Below are 17,426 nucleotides of genomic sequence, written 5' to 3' on the forward strand. Positions count from 1 at the left end.
AGCCTCAGTGCACAGCTCTGGTGGCAGCGGCTGAGCACCATGGCAGTCTGGTGGCACTTTCACAATTGCTGCCTGCAGGCCTCTTACAGCACTGGATAAAAGCTATGCCTACAGCAACACCTTGACTGAGGGCGTCATAACATTTTTATTAGAGACCTACTTTGTTCAGGTCTTTATATCATGGGGTATGAATGCTTTAATACAAATTAATTAATCAAATAGCTATTGACTGTCATCCATGTGACAGACAATATTGTCAATGGAAGGGAATGGAAGAGATACAGTAGAAGAAGAAGGTCCTGTTTATATATTTATTGATTTATTTATCTTGGTATTTCTGAGGAAGGGTCTCTTGTAGCCCAGGCTGGCCTCAAGCTCACTATGTAGGTTACAATGACTTTGCACTCCTGTTCCTCTTGCTTTCTCCTAGCAACTTCTTGGATTATAGGCAAGCCACCATACCCAGCTTTCTATTTTTATTGATGTTTGTTTGCTATGTTTATTTACTTTTTAATGAAGGTCCTTGTGGCTAGAGAGATGGATCAGAGGTTACTGACCCATCACTCACTGCTCTTGCGGAGGCCTGGAGTTTGGTTCTCTGCACACATGTCAAGCAGCTCACGACTTCAGCTCCAGAGAATCCAATGCCTCGCTTCAGCTTTCGAGGGGTCACATGAACAAGTGCACATGGACACATGAGTACACACACACACACACACACACACACACACACACACACTCACATATGTACACTTACTGAAAAATAAGACAATATTTTTTTAAAGACAAGAAAGAGTCTTTAAAAGACCCAAGCTTCCAATCTAGGAGCAGTTCAGTTCTCGTCTGGAGAACAATCTTGAGACTTCTCACTCCCTGCCGCTCAGAAATGACAGCGGTCTTACTGTGCCTCCACAGAGCAGCATCTAAGATACATCAAATTGAAGCAGATTTTGTGTGTGGGACATATCTGCCTCCAGAAAGTTCATACTTGATTTTCTTCAAGACTGCCCACTTCTTTTCAATGTCTTTGTGTGTGTGTGTGTGTGTGTGTGTGTGTGTGTGTGTGTGTGTGTGTGTTAGGGAATCAAACCCAGAGCTTTGCACATGCTGGGCAAGCACTCTACCACTGAGCCCTATCACCAGCTCTGAAGTATGTTTAAAACATTCTTTTAAACAGGACTGGGAGGGAATTTACAGGTTACTTAGTCTAAAACTTCGACTTGATGAATGAAAATCTGAAGGCACAATTATTAAATATGAAAAATAAGATGCCAGGCAACAGATATGATATGGAGAAGTTTATTGTAGGAATGTGGGAAGAACAAGAAAGGGGGAGGGGCACCCCAGGGGGGAAGAGAGAGAGAGAGAGAGAGAGATGGATAGAAAGAGAGCAAGAGGAAGAGACAAGGGAAAGGAAACCAGGTGGGTTTGCCCTTTTTATATCCTGGGCAGCTGGCCTACCTAGTGGTGGGCAGGTGATGACATCATAGGTTGCTAGGCAGACTGGAGGTAGGTTTGCTAACAACATTGTGACTGTTCAAAATGATTCTGTTTTACTACTCAAAGGCAGGCGTGCGGCCAGGATACAAACTTCTGCACGGATTGGCATTGTTTTGGAAATACACACAGAGACCAGTTCAGTGCTGTTTTTTCCTCCACACTCACACATTCATGTGTCTTGACTCTTTGCTTAGGCACAAATTCCAGAAGATGCCAGCTGCATCACTTTTCCCCAGTCTCTCACTGAGGAGCCTGTGATACTGTGACACATAATAGTGGTTAAATAAATATTCTTGGCCGCTCAGTCACTAGTTTTCAACTGTCTTTTAAAAAGACATAATGGTGAGCCTGATCCCCTGTGATCAGGGTGTTTACGGCTCCCCTAAGGGACCTGAGTTCAGTTCCCAGCACCGTGTCAGGCAGCTCCCAACCTCCTGTAACTCCAGCTCCACGAGTGTTCAGCATCCCATTCTAGCCTCTTTGGGCACAACACCCATTTGTACGTACTCTCATGCAGACGCAAACACATACATATAATTTAAAATTAAAAAGTACATCTTTAAAACATAAGTTTGTGTCCCTTAACATTTTCTCCTATTCCTTTACAGCTTTTAAAACCCAGACTTGGGATCTTGGCAACCAATGAACACACAGCCAAGCCTCGGCACAGTCTGCTGCAATGTATTTTTTTAGGGACTTGGCAGAAAACCCAAGGTTTCTGCCCTATTTTTTGTTCTCAGCACTGCGGTTCATCTAATCTTCTCGTGGTGGCTTTCTCTGTGAGACATGGTTCTATAGAGTGACCCAATTAAATGTGTGTTCCCCGTTGAATGCAACAAGGACTTAGTTCCAAACAATTAGACCGTGAGTTGCCAAGCTACTTTTATTTTTAAAATCCCCTCCCCATTATCCCCTGTTAGCATGCTTGCTGCAAAAGCTAGCCTGGCCTCATGTTAAATCCTCCCCCACTAACTTTCAGGTGGCAGAACCAGCTGTGAGCACAGCCTCGCAAATGTCACACTGTGCCCCATAGGCAGAGCCTCATTTGCCCATTGTCTGAGCTGTCAGTGGAGGCTAAAAGCTTTTATTTGACCTACATGGTTCTCCACTAAATCTGTGGATTTCAACATACATCTTTCAACTGTGAGGTCCCCTGATGTCCAGCAAGCAGACCTGATGATGGCCTGAGCCCACTTCATGACTCCTGTTCACTGGCTGTGTTTTGCTTTGTCAGTATCCTGGAGAAACAGCCCATCTCCAGTCAGAGCATCAACCAGAGATGAGGGAGAGGGTCTTGGAACCGAGTGATAGCAGTGTAGGCTCAATTTTCTTAACAATTATACTTTATTATGAACTCACTAACAGAGCATACCTCACAACTTGACTAACCCAAACAATAGGAAAAGGAGATTAAAGAACACAATAATGAAACCTTAAGGATATCAGTTCTGAGGAACGATTCTCCTGGCGTAGTCAGCAGGACCTCAACAAACCCGCAGTTCAACCAAGGCTGCTGCTGGAACCTGGAACAACTGCTGAGGTCAGAGCCTCAGCCGGAGCCCAAAGCCTTGAAGCCTGCCCTGGAGCAGTTCTCTCTAGGAGAGTCTCTTGAAGTGTTGATGAACAGCCAAAACAATGCCAAGTCCTCTCTCAAGCCTCTTGTTTTGGATATATGTGTGTGTGTGTGTGTGTGTGTGTGTGTGTGTGTGTGTGTGTGTGTGTGTGTATCTCCTCTCAGAGTCTCTACCAGGATGTTTTCAGCTGGCAACATCCAAGCTCCCCCACAAAGTGGTTTGACTTCTAAGTGGAAAAACATCCTGCTCTCTCACAAGTCTGTTCCCCATCCAACACTTGGAATCAACACAAAATCATGTGTATCTCTCCTATATTTCCCCCTTTCTATTAAATATAATAAACTATATACAATAAAAATAATTATGATAATTATTCAATAAAAGTCACATCTATAAGGACCAATCTATTTGTATTTGACAATCTTGGAGAAATTATTTCACTATCTATCCTATCCTACTGAGTCTTATCCTAGTGTCCAAAGTTTTGTTTTATTTTTTAACTCTTAAACTAAAACTTATAATTATACTGTGGCTATGCTAGTCTTCAACCCCATCAGAGACCCCAGAAGGAAATGGTATCTAATATGAAGGAGGTGCAAGCAAGCAATTTCCAAAAATATTGACAGGACAGAGAACTGACTGTCTGAACAGTCACAGGTTCCTCTCCATCGTCAGGACATCCAGTCTTCAGCCCGCTGGCCCAAAACCTCTGACAGACTGCCCTGAAGCAGGAATCCTGAAGGACTGGCCAACCTAATCTCTGCAAGGCTGGGCAACCAGTTTCTCAGTATCAGGCTTGATTACAGTGGATGGTCAGTCTGTCATCAGCAGTAGAGATAAGCCAAGTTCCTCAGACCAGTGGCTGTCTGCCACTACCATTTCTTGATGCTCGCATAATTAGACTGGAGGTGCTGCCAGGAGCGAATGTGTCTCTCTGTCATAAAAGCCCTTTATTATTAAATGCCATTTTCTGTGGATCTCTGAAGTGTTTGAAGACCATCTATTTCTCTATTCTATTCCTTTTGCTAACATATACAGGATACTAAATAAGGCTTGTTCTGCAATTAAGTAATTTAGTATCTAATAAGATTTATAGGTGACCAACTTTTATCTCCGACCATCCTGAGCAGTTGGCTTTCATAGCAGTGTCTTTGATTTTTTTTTTTTTAATTTATGTTCATTGGTGTGAGGGTGTCAGATCTTGGAGTTACAGACAGATGTGAGCTGCCATGCGGTGGCTGGGGATTGAACCTGGGTCCTTTGGAAGAGCAGGCAGTGCTCTTAACCACTGAGCTATCTCTCCAGCCCCCATAGCAGTATCTTTGAAACAGTCATTCTTGATCACATTATGCTGGAGCACACAGTGTTCTTTCTTTAGTTCATTGGGATTATTGACATCTATAGTAACAATTAGTGGTATTTTAAAGATGTCCTTTTTTTTTTCCTTCTCAATCACGCTTTATTGTGAGCATCCTTGAAGCTGAAGCGAAAGACCAAGATGTCCTTTTTTAAAGTAATATTTTTTGTGTGTTTTATGTGCATTGGTGTTTAGCCTGCCTGCATGTCTGTGTGAGGATGTCAGCTGTTGGAGTTACAGACAGTTGGAGCTGCCATATGGGTTCTGGGAATTGAACCCCAGTCCTCTGGAAGAGCAGTCAGTGCTCTTAACCACTGGGCTATCTCTCCAGTCCCAGGAAATCCTTTTAATATGCACAGCTAAATAATTTGGGTCAACTACATATGACTCGATGGCACTGTCTGCATGCTACACCCATAAAGTCTCACCAACATGACCGCCTAAACATGAGCTAAGCAAGGAGAACAACTGTTGGGGGTTGGTCTGGTGCTATGTATACAAATGCTAAATTCTGGACCCCAAAATCTGGTTACAGTCCAGAGGAGTGCATCCTCACGTACACAGAATGATGTTGTATAACCTGTGCCCCCCAATATTCTCTGATCAGTTAAATAAAAGGCTGGACAGCCTGTAATTGTGCAGAAGGGAAGTAGGTGGAGCCTCGGTTCCCTGGCTTGGCGTCTCAGTTAGGGACCACAAGGCTGGGAGGAGGAGGAGAGGAGAAGAGAAAGAAGAAGATGATGGAGAGAAACAATGTAGCCTGATGGAGCAGATCCACCCCATACATATTGGCAAATAACTTAGAAAGTGTGGCCGGGGGGTAACCAGACTAGCTTAGAAAATTAGCTTGAACTGTACCTGCCTAGTTATTACACTCAACCCTTATTTAAATACATCATAGGTCTCTGTCTCAATTATTTGGGAGCTAACCAGGACATACGGAGCCCTATAGAGTTCAGTAAAGAATCAACAACAGACAATAGCAATAGGCATGCTCGTGTGATGAGGGGAAGCTCAGGGGCCCCAACCCTTCACAAAGAACTGCAGGAAATCAAGGAAAGCTGAGAGCAGGAGAAATGGCCTTCCCCAGAAAAGAGTACACTGACTGGGTATCCAGTACCAAATTTTTAGCCATAAAAAACATATACGCACAGGTAACTTTACACAGACAGAACAGGTAGCATGTATGCATACATGTATGTATGTATGTATCTATGCATGTATGTACTCACGTATGTATATGTATATAACAACAATTAATGAAAAAGAGACCATGGATCTGAATGAGAGCCAGGAGTGAATTGTGGATGGATGAAAAGGAAGGGAACAATGATAAAGTCATAAGCTCAAAAAACAGTAATGAAAAAAAATTTCAATCAGCTTTGGTGGCTTTTCCCTCAACTTATTAGTCCACCCCTATTCTTGGGAGTGCTTTTCTTTTCTTAACAAAGGTCTCTACTGCTAGTTCTAGAAAACTAATCCAGTTACAAGTATGAGGACCTGGATCCAATACCTAGAAGCCATGTAAAAGCACGGGGTGTAGTGGCGCATGCCAGTTATCCTAGTGCTGGGAGGCAGGAACAGCAGGCTCCCCAGGGGCCACTGGGCAGCCAGTCTAGCATAATGGGTGAGTTCCTGTCTCAAAGGAGGTCAGTGGCCCTTCGGAGGATGACACCTGAGGTTGTCCTCTGTCCTCTACATGCACACACATGCACTTGCACAAATATAGTCCCATACACACCCTTTTTAAAAATTGGAGAATCTGAAAATCACAATATACTCATCTAGAAGTAACTTCCGCTTACATTTTGGTATAGTCTATCCAAACTTTTTTCCTACCTACCTACCTACCTCCAAATAAATGCATTCATATGCATACTATAATATTCTTTTTATGCATACTGATGGTATTAGGCCGATTTTTATAACTTTTCCATTTAGCTTTTTAAAAAAGATGAAGTCTTTTAAAAATACTTATTAATTTTATGTATATGCATACAAGAAAAAGGCATCAGATCCCATTATAGATGGTTGTGAGCCACCATGTGATTGCTGGCATTTGGAGTCAGGACCTCTGGAAGAGCAGCTGGTGCTCTTAACCACTGAGCCATCTCTCTAGCTCCTCACTTAACCTCTTATAAATAATTTTAAGCACTGTTATATGTAGATAAACATTTGGTTAACAAATAGAAAGATATGGTATATTAAAAGAATTCCTTAAAGATAGACACTAAGTATTTTAGATACTTTTTTTGGAGGTGGTGGTGGTATAGGACCTAGGCCTGTCTACCTGCCAGGCAAGCGCTCAACCTCTGAGCTACATCCCAGTCCACTAGATAGACTCCATGGTAGCAGGAAACAAAAACATCTCTCAAAATGATTTTAAAATGTAAAGAAAGATGTTGCTTGGTGGCATATGCCGTTAATTCCTGCATTTAGGAGGCAGAGGCAGAGGCAGGAAGATCTCTGTGGCAGGATATTTGATTCCATTGTGATCCCCGAGATTGTGAACTATAAAAACCTGTTTCTTGTTTGGTATGGTTGAGCCCTAGCACACACCTTTAATCCAAGAGCTTTCTGTACACAGGATTTAATAAAGTTAACCCTAGGTCAAGAGGTGGAACAAGAAGCCAGTGACAGGGATTAAAGAGTAAGAGAGTCTTTGAGCTGAAGGGTATTAAGACAGCTTTTTGGTTTTTTTTCCTCTGAAATGTGAGCTGAGTAGGAAGGTCCGCTGGGTGCTTTTTCTGCTTCTGTAAGCTAACAGGTTTTCACCCCAGCATCTGGCTCCTGAGTCTTCTTTGGCAAAATCAAACAGATGGGATGTTGGGGGGGGGGGTTGTTTTGTTTTTATCTTTTTTTGAAACAACAGATGTCTGTGAGTTCAAGGCCAGCCTGATCTACATAGCAAGCTTCAAGCCAGCAAGAGATACTTAGTGAGACCCTGTCTCAAAAGAAAAATAACAACAACCAAAAGAAGACAAAACAAAGAAATCTATTTAGATTGCCTCAAGGAAAAGGAGCATATAGTATACAAATGTTAACAGGTTTAAAGTTGACCCAGGAGTCTGTCTATCATCATCAAAGCTCCACAAACCAACTGTTCCTTCTGATGCCCCGCCCCTTTCCTCTTTCTTCATGTCCCTCTAAGTCTCCCCTCTTCCTCTGAGTTCCTGCCTCCTCTTAACTTTTGCACAGCTTACTCCAGGCCTCTAAATATTCCTTCCGTTTGTCTCTTACTGTTGGTTGGTAGAAGTTAACATTTGCATCCATGACCAGAGGATGGTCTTGTGCCCACTGCTTGGGATCCCTTGCTATAGGGACTAGAGAAAGGCGGTCAAGAGATGGGACGAGAGAAGAGTGAGGCCTGGATCAGGGAGCCCACACTCATTTTAGGCGTCTGGACTTTCTTTCTTTCTTTCTTTTTTTGTTTTTGTTTTTGTGTTTGTTTGTTTGTTTTGTTTTCAAGACAGGGTTTCTCTGTGTAGCCCTGGCTGTCCTAGACTCACTTTATAGACCAGACAGGCCTCGAACTAATAAAGATCTGCCTGCCTCTGCCTCCCAAGTGCTGGGGTTAAAGGCGTGCGCCATCACACTTGGCCAATATTGCTGTGTTTTTAAATAAACCAAAATTCCATAATTGGCCTACAGTGAGATGCCAAAAAATTCCTTGTAGGGGATTGCTGGAGGTCAAACCCTAGGTCCTTATACGTGTTAAGCAATTGCTCTGTCACTGAGCTACATTCCTACCCCTGAGAAGAAAGGAACTGTAACCAGATATTTTCACTATCAATCTTCTTTGTTAAAATAGAAAGTGAGGGCCCAGGGGTCCTGCTCAAACTAAGGCACCAGCCAAGGACAATACAGGCGGTAAACTTTAAACTCCTACCCAGATCTAGCCAATGGTCAGAACATTCTCCACAGTTGAGTGGAGAGAGGGGTATGACTTTCACACGCACTCTGATGCCTCACATTTGACCATATCGCCTGGAGGGGGAGACCTGGTGGCACTCAGAGGAAGGATAGCAGGTTACCAAGAAGAGACTTGATACCCTATGAGCATATACAGGGGGAGGAAATCCCCCTCAGGAACAGTCATAGGGGAGGGGAGTAAGGGGAAAATGGGAGGGAGGGAAGAATGGGAGGATACAAGGGATGGGATAACCATTGAGATGTAACAAGAAGAATTTAATAAAAAAAAAAAAAGAACAAAAATAGAAAGTGACAGATCACCTGGGGAGAAAGGACAATAACCAGATAATGTCTTCTGGAAAAGGACAGAGTTAAATCTCTAATTGTTCTGGGAACAGTGACAAAATTCTGGGAGCAAGATTACCTGGAGCAGATGGCTGATAAGGTAATAACTGGCAATCACTTAATGTTATATTAAGTGAAAACAAATAAAATCATATTGTTGTTTTAAAATTCATCTTGGCTCAGCAGTGAAGAATGCTTATATTGTTCCTGCAGAGGACCTGGGTTCAATTCCCAGTACCAACATGATGGCTCACAAGCGTTTGTAACTCCAGCGCTAGGCTATTTGATGTCCTCTTATGACCTCTTGGGTACCAGACACACAGATGGTACATATACTTACATGGAGGCAAACACTTATACACATAAAATTATTTATTAATAAATATTTTATTTAAAAGTTCTAATTGGCTGGGCAGCACGGTGGTACACACCTTTAATCTCAGCACTCAGGAGGCAGGTGGATTGCTGTGAGTTTGAGGCCAGCCTGGTCTACAAAGTAAGTCTAGGACAGCCAGGGCTACACAGAGAAACCCTGTCTTGAAAAACAAAACAAAACAAAACAAAAGTTGTAATTAATGTCTGCCTCTTGGAATACTGATATTTTCTACCAGTAAACCTCTTAATTAATTTGCTTGAGTTTTAAAGGTCTTCCTCCTGCCAGATGTGGTGGCACACACCTGTAACCCCAATGCTCTGGAGGCAAAGACAGGAGGGAGGATTCCTGCAAGTTAGAGGTCAGTCTGCTCTGCATACTGAATTCCAGGCTAATCAGAGTACATAGTCAGATCTTGCCTCAAATAAAGTTAATTAAGTAAAATTAAAAACCCCTCATCTTTGGATGAGAAAACCCCTTATGTCTTTTCTTGTGGAGAGAGACCATTGTTTAGCTGAAATAAATCTTCTAGTCTCATTCATTTGGGTCCTTTGAATGTCTTGAGGCAATTCTATTATGCAGAAGCTGCTCAATATAAGGTAGCCAAAGGACCACTAAATCTGACATATGCATCATGTGGAACACAAACACTTCATAAGAATATGTAACGTTTCAGCCGGACGTGGTGGCGCATGCCTTTAATCCCAGCACTCGGGAGGCAGAGGCAGGTGGATCACTGAGTTTGAGGCCAGCCTGGTCTACAAAGTGAGTCTAGGATAACCAAGGCTACACAGAGAAACCCTGTCTCGAAAAAAAAAAAAAGAATATGTAACATTTCATAGTGTATTATCAGCTGGATGTTTGATTTTTTCTTAAAAATTTATTGATGTGTGTGAATATTTTGCCTGTATATATGTATGTGTAGCATGTGTGTTCTTGATGTCATTGGAGGTTAGAGGAAGCTATCAGATCCCCTGGAACTAGAGTTAAGTATGATTGTAAGCCACCAAAATTGTGATGGGTACATGAACATGGGTCCTCTGCAAAAACAGCCAATGCTCTTAGCCACTGAGCCATCTCTCCTTCTGTTATGAGGATGGAGCCTCATTGGTAGTTAATCTTAGTGAATGAATGTTAGCAGAAACATTTTGTCAGTAGTTCTACACATCAACAAGTGTATAAACTTTTCTAACAAACAGGTGAATTCACTATTGTCTTCCAGTCTTACTAGAAGTGGAGTTTCCTTTAGCTAGGTTCTACTTTGGATAACTTAGTATTTCTAAGCAAGTTTATTAGTGAATCCTTTAGAGCATCAGCTTTGTTACTTCAACATGGCTGCTCTGATCATATCCAAAGATCTTCTAGGTCTGTGTAAATCTGGCTAGAATCAGACATGCCCTAAGTACATACCTTTAATCCCAAGCAATGAAGGTAAGTTTAGTTTGTAGAAGGAAGCACCCATGTTTGAGAGTGACATCTAATTGAATGGCAGACAAAGTGATGAGTCAGAGAAAGATTTGAGAGAATGAGTCAGAGATAGGATATGCCAAATTCTCGTGAGAACAGACAGGAAAGAGAAGCTACTTAAGAGCAGTGCACACACACACTCACACACACACACACACACACACACACACACACACACACACATGAGGGGAGGAGCAGGTGAGTTTGTGGAGACAATACAGTAGAGTAGGGTTCAGTACACACAGAATAAAGAAGACAATACAGAAGAATAAGCTACAGTAGAGAGTGTAGAGAAGACAGTTCAGTTGAGTGGCATTCAGTCAGTCAGTGAGTGCAATGCAGCAGATTTGAGTTAGTACATGAATTTGTTCAGAGACAGTTGAAGCCAGAAAATAATAAGGAACCAGAAGATTAAAACAGATTGCCAGAGTTAGTTTGAGGCCAAGCAAAAACAATTCAAGAAGAAGGTAAGAGAAGCCAGTTTGAATCAGTCAGCTTGGAGAGGAGTTTGATCCAGAACTGCTGAGTTGAACCAGTCATCCAGAGTTCAGAAAGAACTAGAAAGGGTGAGCTTATTCAGCAATAAGCCTCTGAGATGACAATTACATCAACAAAATAAAAGTTTAATTTACAAGTAGCCTGTTGTTTGTCATTATTGTGTGACATTCTCTCAATGAGCACATCATGTTGTGTATTTACTCCTTATACCATTAATGTTACATTTGGGTAATTTCTGGTTTAGCGATGTCAGCGGAGTCTTGGCTTGTTGACAGGTGTTAGGTATCAAACCTCTTTACTGGTCCCTCACTTACAATTGGGTCGCTAAGATCTCTGTCAAGAGAATTTAGATGAGATGCGTGAAGGAATATGAAACATAGGCAGAGTTCAGTATGGAATGAAACAGAGTAGAGTAAGAATAGACAGTCACCACACTAACATTGCTCAGACCTACATTTTAGGTCATGTTGCTAAAATTCCTTCCCCATTGGGAGACGTCTACTCCTCCTCTTAATGTCCTAACAACAAACTGATGTGTAATTCCACCAAAATTCTCTCGGGGAACCAAGGAGTTTATTAGGCTTACTTATTGGACCTATGCTAAGGGCTGCTTACTGGAGAGTAGGCACACCTACTCATCCTAGGCTCCACTACAAAGTCTTTACCCAATGGGAATGTTGTCTTTCCCATGGCTGCATAGGTGGAATGCTCCTCTCACAGGCCACATGCGGTCACAGCAGAGTTGCATACAATAGGTTGTAGGGAGAGGTTAGAAACTCAGGTGAGGGTCTTGTGACACTCCCTTCTCCTCTACAAAGGGATGCTTACAGTCAACAAGCCAGACTGGGACGATCACTTGCAAGTTAGCCCAGTTGAATGCCCAAAGATGGTGTTTGTTCGGCACCAAGTATTGTCTTGTACAGTACCTCCTTTCCTTCCTCTGGCTCTCATATTCTTTCTACTTCCTTCTTCTGCAAGGGTCCCTGAGCCTTGGAGAGGGTGACAATAGATGTATGACTATTCTCTTCTAATATCTGTGATGTCTGATTTATTCTAACTCCAGCAAGATACCAAACCTTCATGCCCTTTCATCATTCTTCCATTTGCAGAACACAGCTGTTGGAATACCCTTCTGTTATTTTCCTACTACAAAACACAAGAGATAAATGGAAAAAATGGGAATCAGAAAAATATCCAAATGGACTGTAGTGATAACCTATGATTGTAAACACAAATGGGGGAAGCAGTTTTCTGGTATATCATTTAATCAATCAATAGCAGTTGCTTCTCCACTGGAGCCTCCACTGTGACTTTCATGGTCACAGATTTTGTTCCAGTACCAGTTCCCATACCAGATGTGACTTTCCCTCTGTAGAGCAGGTCTTAAGTCTAATAAGAAAGTAGCCTCTATCCACACCTACTCACTACTACTACATGAACTGGCATATCTTGCCTGGTACTTCCACTGTGAAGAAAGTGAAATACACAGCTGAAGAGAACTTTTGATTTTAATTCTCCTCAGCATCCTTAGAGGCAACTCCTATCATTGCAGGAGCTATCTCCCAAACATGGGACACTTTGGGCCCTAGCTTTATTTCTCCAAGTTGGGCAACTAAAATGCTTAACCTCTTCAACAATAAAGCTTTACCGTTCAGTTCTCAAATGCAACCAACAATAGTGGCTATAGTGGAACTTTTGGGGGTTTTGTTTATTTGTTTGTTTGTTTGTTTTTTGAGACAGGGTCTCTCTGTGTAGCCTTGACTGTCCTGGACTTGCTTTGTAGACCAGGCTGGCCTCGAACTCACAGCAATCTGCCTGCCTCTGCCTTCCAAGTGCTGGGATTAAAGGCGTGCGCTACCACCACCCGGATTTTTTTTTTTAACAACTCAGGCATGTTATGTAAATATGTTTTTGTTTTAATCCCAAGTGTGGAATATGGGACTCACTTAGTTTATCCACAGTTGACAATTGACTTGTGTGGCTCAGAGAAGGGCATGGTCTTTGCCAGCTGGAAATAGTTTAATTCTGAGGACTTGAAGAAGGTATAAATATGAGAGCTCAGAGAGGGAAAAGATATAAACATGAGAGTGGAGAGGGAGAGAGAGAGAGAGAGAGAGAGAGAGAGAGAGAGAGAGAGAGAGAGAGAGAGAGAGAGAGAGAGAGAGAGAGAGAATATGAGGATAAATATGAGAGCGGGGGTGGGGGTGGGGGTGGGAGTGGTGGAGAGTAGCCAAGGGCTTTTGAGGAGACAGACAGAGGAAGAAGAATGCGGCTGGTACTTCCTCCTTCTGTGTTTGACATTTGCTGGGCTGCTAGGTATGCTGTTGACTGATATTGGTATTTTCCCAAAGAATACTACAACCCTAAAACCAGCCAGAACTAAGTCTAAAGAAGTCTACTTTCTTTCTTTTCTAGGTAGGGGTTGGGCATTTGAAAGGAGATAGATGCTTAAAGAACCCGAAATAAAGTAGAGTTTAAAAAATTAGCAATTGGGCTAGAGAGATGATTCAGAGGTTAAGAGCACTGATGGCTCTTCCAGGGGTCCTGAGTTCAATTCCCAGCACCCACATGGTGGCTCCTAACCATCTGTAAGGAGATCTGGTGTCCTCTTCTGAAGTGCAGGCATAAGTGCAGGCAGAGCATTGTATACATAACAAATTAATTAATTAATTTTAAAAACTAGCAATAACTTTTTATTATTTTAGAGGCCTCTCTGGCCTCTGTGGCCATCAACTCATAGGGACTTATCTCCTTTCTAACACTGGGATTTCCAGTTAACTACCCATGGTTTCTAGGACCAACTGTTGTCACTTTTTCTTTACTTATACAGATTTGCAGGTGATTGCAAACTTTCCCTAGTCATCTCGTCGGTATCACTTGTACCTTACCTGACCATAAAGTTCCCCAGAATTCCACAACTATAATAGGGGGACTTTTGTGACCCACCAGTGGTATAAATAATGACATGGAGACTTTTATATAGTTTAAAGTTTAGGCCTTAAGCTGGGGCAGATTCCCGTCTACGATTTAAACTTGACCCAACTATTCTCACCTATGACCTACCACATGGCTCCCTCTTTGCTCCTCTTCCTGTCCTCTTCTGTGTCTGCTTCCAAATCTCCCATCTTTGCTTTTTTTTTTTTTAATCTCCCAGCAACCCTCTCTTTCCTAGAAGTTCTGTCCTCTACTTCCTGATCCAGCTATTTACCCTCATATTTTTATTATAACCAATCAGTGAGAAGCTGCCTGGCCTTCAAATATCTGAGCAGGTGTGAAAGGAAAAATATTTACAAATATAAAGCTGAGGATCAGCCATAGAGAGGACAATACCGAAATCCTATCAGCACTTAGCTCTCTGATGATACAGAATTAACAGTTGAAAATGCCGAGGCATTCCTTCACACAATGTGAAGGAAAGTTACCCCAATACCCAACAATACTTGGCTTTTGCATCCTTTGAACTAATTTGCCGTGCTTGCCCCTTCAGGTGCACTCAAGTGTCTTTAGCTCTATCTGTGTATCTGTGTAGAACAAATCTTTTTTTTTTTTTTTTTTTTTTGGTTTTTTTGAGACAGGGTTTCTCTGTGTAGCCTTGGCTGTCCTGGTCACACTCTGTGTGTGGCCTCGAACTCACAGCGATCCGCCTGCCTCTGCCTCCCAAGTGCTGGGATTAAAGGCATGCGCCACCACGCCCAGCTAGAACAAATCTTTATACAGAAAAAAAATAGAACGATGATGCAGAGTCCCCCGAGCCACCATCCCATAATGACTACTAACTGGAGCTGTAGAGATAACCTTGGCAAAGCACTTTGAAAGTCTGTTGAATCTGATGATCACCGAACTTCACAATGAATACAGGTAAGGTCTAGTATGGGAAGATCCAATCTGTTAGTATCAGTTGTTTCTTCCACAGATCAGTGTTGGCTACGGTAACCTGAAAGGAAGTGCTATCATTGAGCTTCATAATCCTCAGCCGTTCTCTCTCAGCTACTCCAACCCCCACACCCCAGAGCTCTTCCTGGGAGCTTCCCATCATTTCCCCACCCTTCATGGGTGGGGAGCTTCTTGGGACTGGCTCATACTGCTCAGCCTTGCCCAGGGCCAGAACGGAATAATCTCTGCCCATGCTCTACCCTGCTTCTCAGGCTGGTTCCTTGGGGCAGAGAGATTCTGGGTTGGCACTATGGCTGTAGCTGCAGCTGCTATCTCTCCATCCACCACCCCTGGCTGCTTGGGGAGGCCCTGGATGGGCAGTCTCCACTGCTGGCATATCCTTTCACAGGAGAGATGGGTACCCTGCTTGGTCTGGAGGGATACTCATCCGCTCCTGGGGCAGGCTTGGTCTTCTGCACCTGTATTGCTTTATCATGGCTGCCTTATTTGAGCCGCTCTTTAGGTTTTAACGCTGTCCAGAAGTTCATTAGCACAGAATTTGGCTTTCTGTCAATTTTTTCCTTAGAAACTCGGGCTTGCTGCACATCTTGCTACGTTCGCTTTTTAGTAAGCCAGATAGACCGTTTCCTCTGTTTTGCTTTTCTCTTATCTCTAGGCTGCGCTCCCACTTCAAGGACACTGTTATTTAGACATGCTGGTCTAAGTCACTTAGATCCTCCCAAGCCTTTTCTACTTCATAAAGATTGTCCCACAAAAGGGCTCAGGAAGGCTGCTGAAGCTCCATGGCAGTCTTGTGGTCCTTCCTGAGCTCTTTGTCTCTGGTGAAATCACCCTCTTGGGTCCTGTGCGGTGGGCATCTTCATGACTTCCCTCATACCTAGTTCCCCCAGTAGTGCCTGTCCCTCCTCTATTGTCCCTCAGCCCCTGCTACCCATGCAAAGTTATACTGGTGATGACCAAGTATCTCTAATGACTCCTGTGAGCCACTCCATGGGGTCTGGGTCCCCTCATAGTGCCTCAGGCTGTGAAGCTTGTGTCTCAGGAAGGGGTGAGTGGTTATAGTGCATGGTTTCCCTGCTTCTGCAGTGCTCAGACTGATCCCATCTGCTCCCATATTTCACAACCTCACAAGCCAGGCTGTTGAGAGGTTCTTTTATTGCTGGTCTAAAGCTTTTCCCCTAATTCCAGCAATCCCAGTACACGATATCCTTTGCTCATCATGGTCCCTAGCATTGGACCGTTGCTAAGACCCCTGCCTGCCTCCAGGATCATGGATCTTCCCGTTCTCTGTATCAAAGGTCAGACTCATAGGGAATCTTTTATTGCTTTCAGATCAGTGCCTTCCTCATCTGTATCTGACTCCTTCAACAGGTTCCAGGTTTGGGAGGGGGGGAGGTCCCAGAAGATGCTCTTTATTACTGGCCTAATCTGGGCCTTCTTCCTCTTTGGGCTCCATAGCTACAAAAACAAACAAACAACAACAAACAACAACAAACAAAAACTGCAGGTCCACGGGCTGGAGAGATGGCTCAGAGGTTAAGAACACTGACTGCTCTTCCAGAGGTCCTGAGTTCAATTCCCAGCAACCACATGGTGGCTCACAACCATCTATAATGTGATTTGATGTCCTCTTCTGGCCTGCAGGTGCACATGCAGGCAGAGCACTGTATACATAATAAATAAAGATTTAAAAAAAAACACTGCAGGCCCACACTTCCATTTCTCTTCTTTTATCTAATAATTCCTCTAAGTCAGCAGGCAGCACAGAAGTCTCCAGCCGTATAGCCCTTTCTTGCTACAACTCCTCACTCACACCTGCAATCTTCCTTCAAGGTGCCACTTCAGCCTTGAGAACTTCAATAGATCTTTAATACCTCTCATATTATCCATAGCAGTGGCCAGGCCACCTCTGCAGCTGCTTGGTAATGCCTCTGCTCCTGATGTGTTCACCTCTGCAGCTGCTTGGTAACGCCTCTGCTTCTGATGTGTTCACCTCTGCAGCTGCTTGGTAATGCCTCTGCTCCTGATGTGTGCTACTCCCAAGGCTTGCAAAGTCTTTTGGGCTTTTGGGCTCTAGCTTTTGGGCTCTTCTGAAGCCATCTGTATACCCCTGGGGTAGACTCCATCCATCAAGCAGGTGTGTCACCCCATACCACCCAGAAGACTGCCATCCTCAGATTCCCCATACAGAGAGCCCTGTCCAGACGGTCTCACGTGGCCACATGTCTCGCACTGTCTGTGCTCCTGCCACTGCCCCCATGAGTCCTAGGGACAAACTGTCATGCCCAGATGTCCTCTATAAATATCTTTGCCTCATGCAACTTCCCTTCAGATGCTTGTATTCCCATTTAGGGACAAGGTTATTGTTCTTCCTAAACTCATCCTTGGCTTTGTTGTATCCTACCAACCACAGCAAGTGTTGTTAAATTCCCTCCCTGGAGAAGGGATTTGTTGTTCTGCGACAGAATGCCACTATGTAGGCCTAGCAAGCCTGGAACGCACTATG

This window comes from Acomys minous (assembly GCF_964271855.1).
Source record: "Acomys minous genome assembly, chromosome: 3".
Lineage (NCBI taxonomy): Eukaryota > Metazoa > Chordata > Mammalia > Rodentia > Muridae > Acomys > Acomys minous.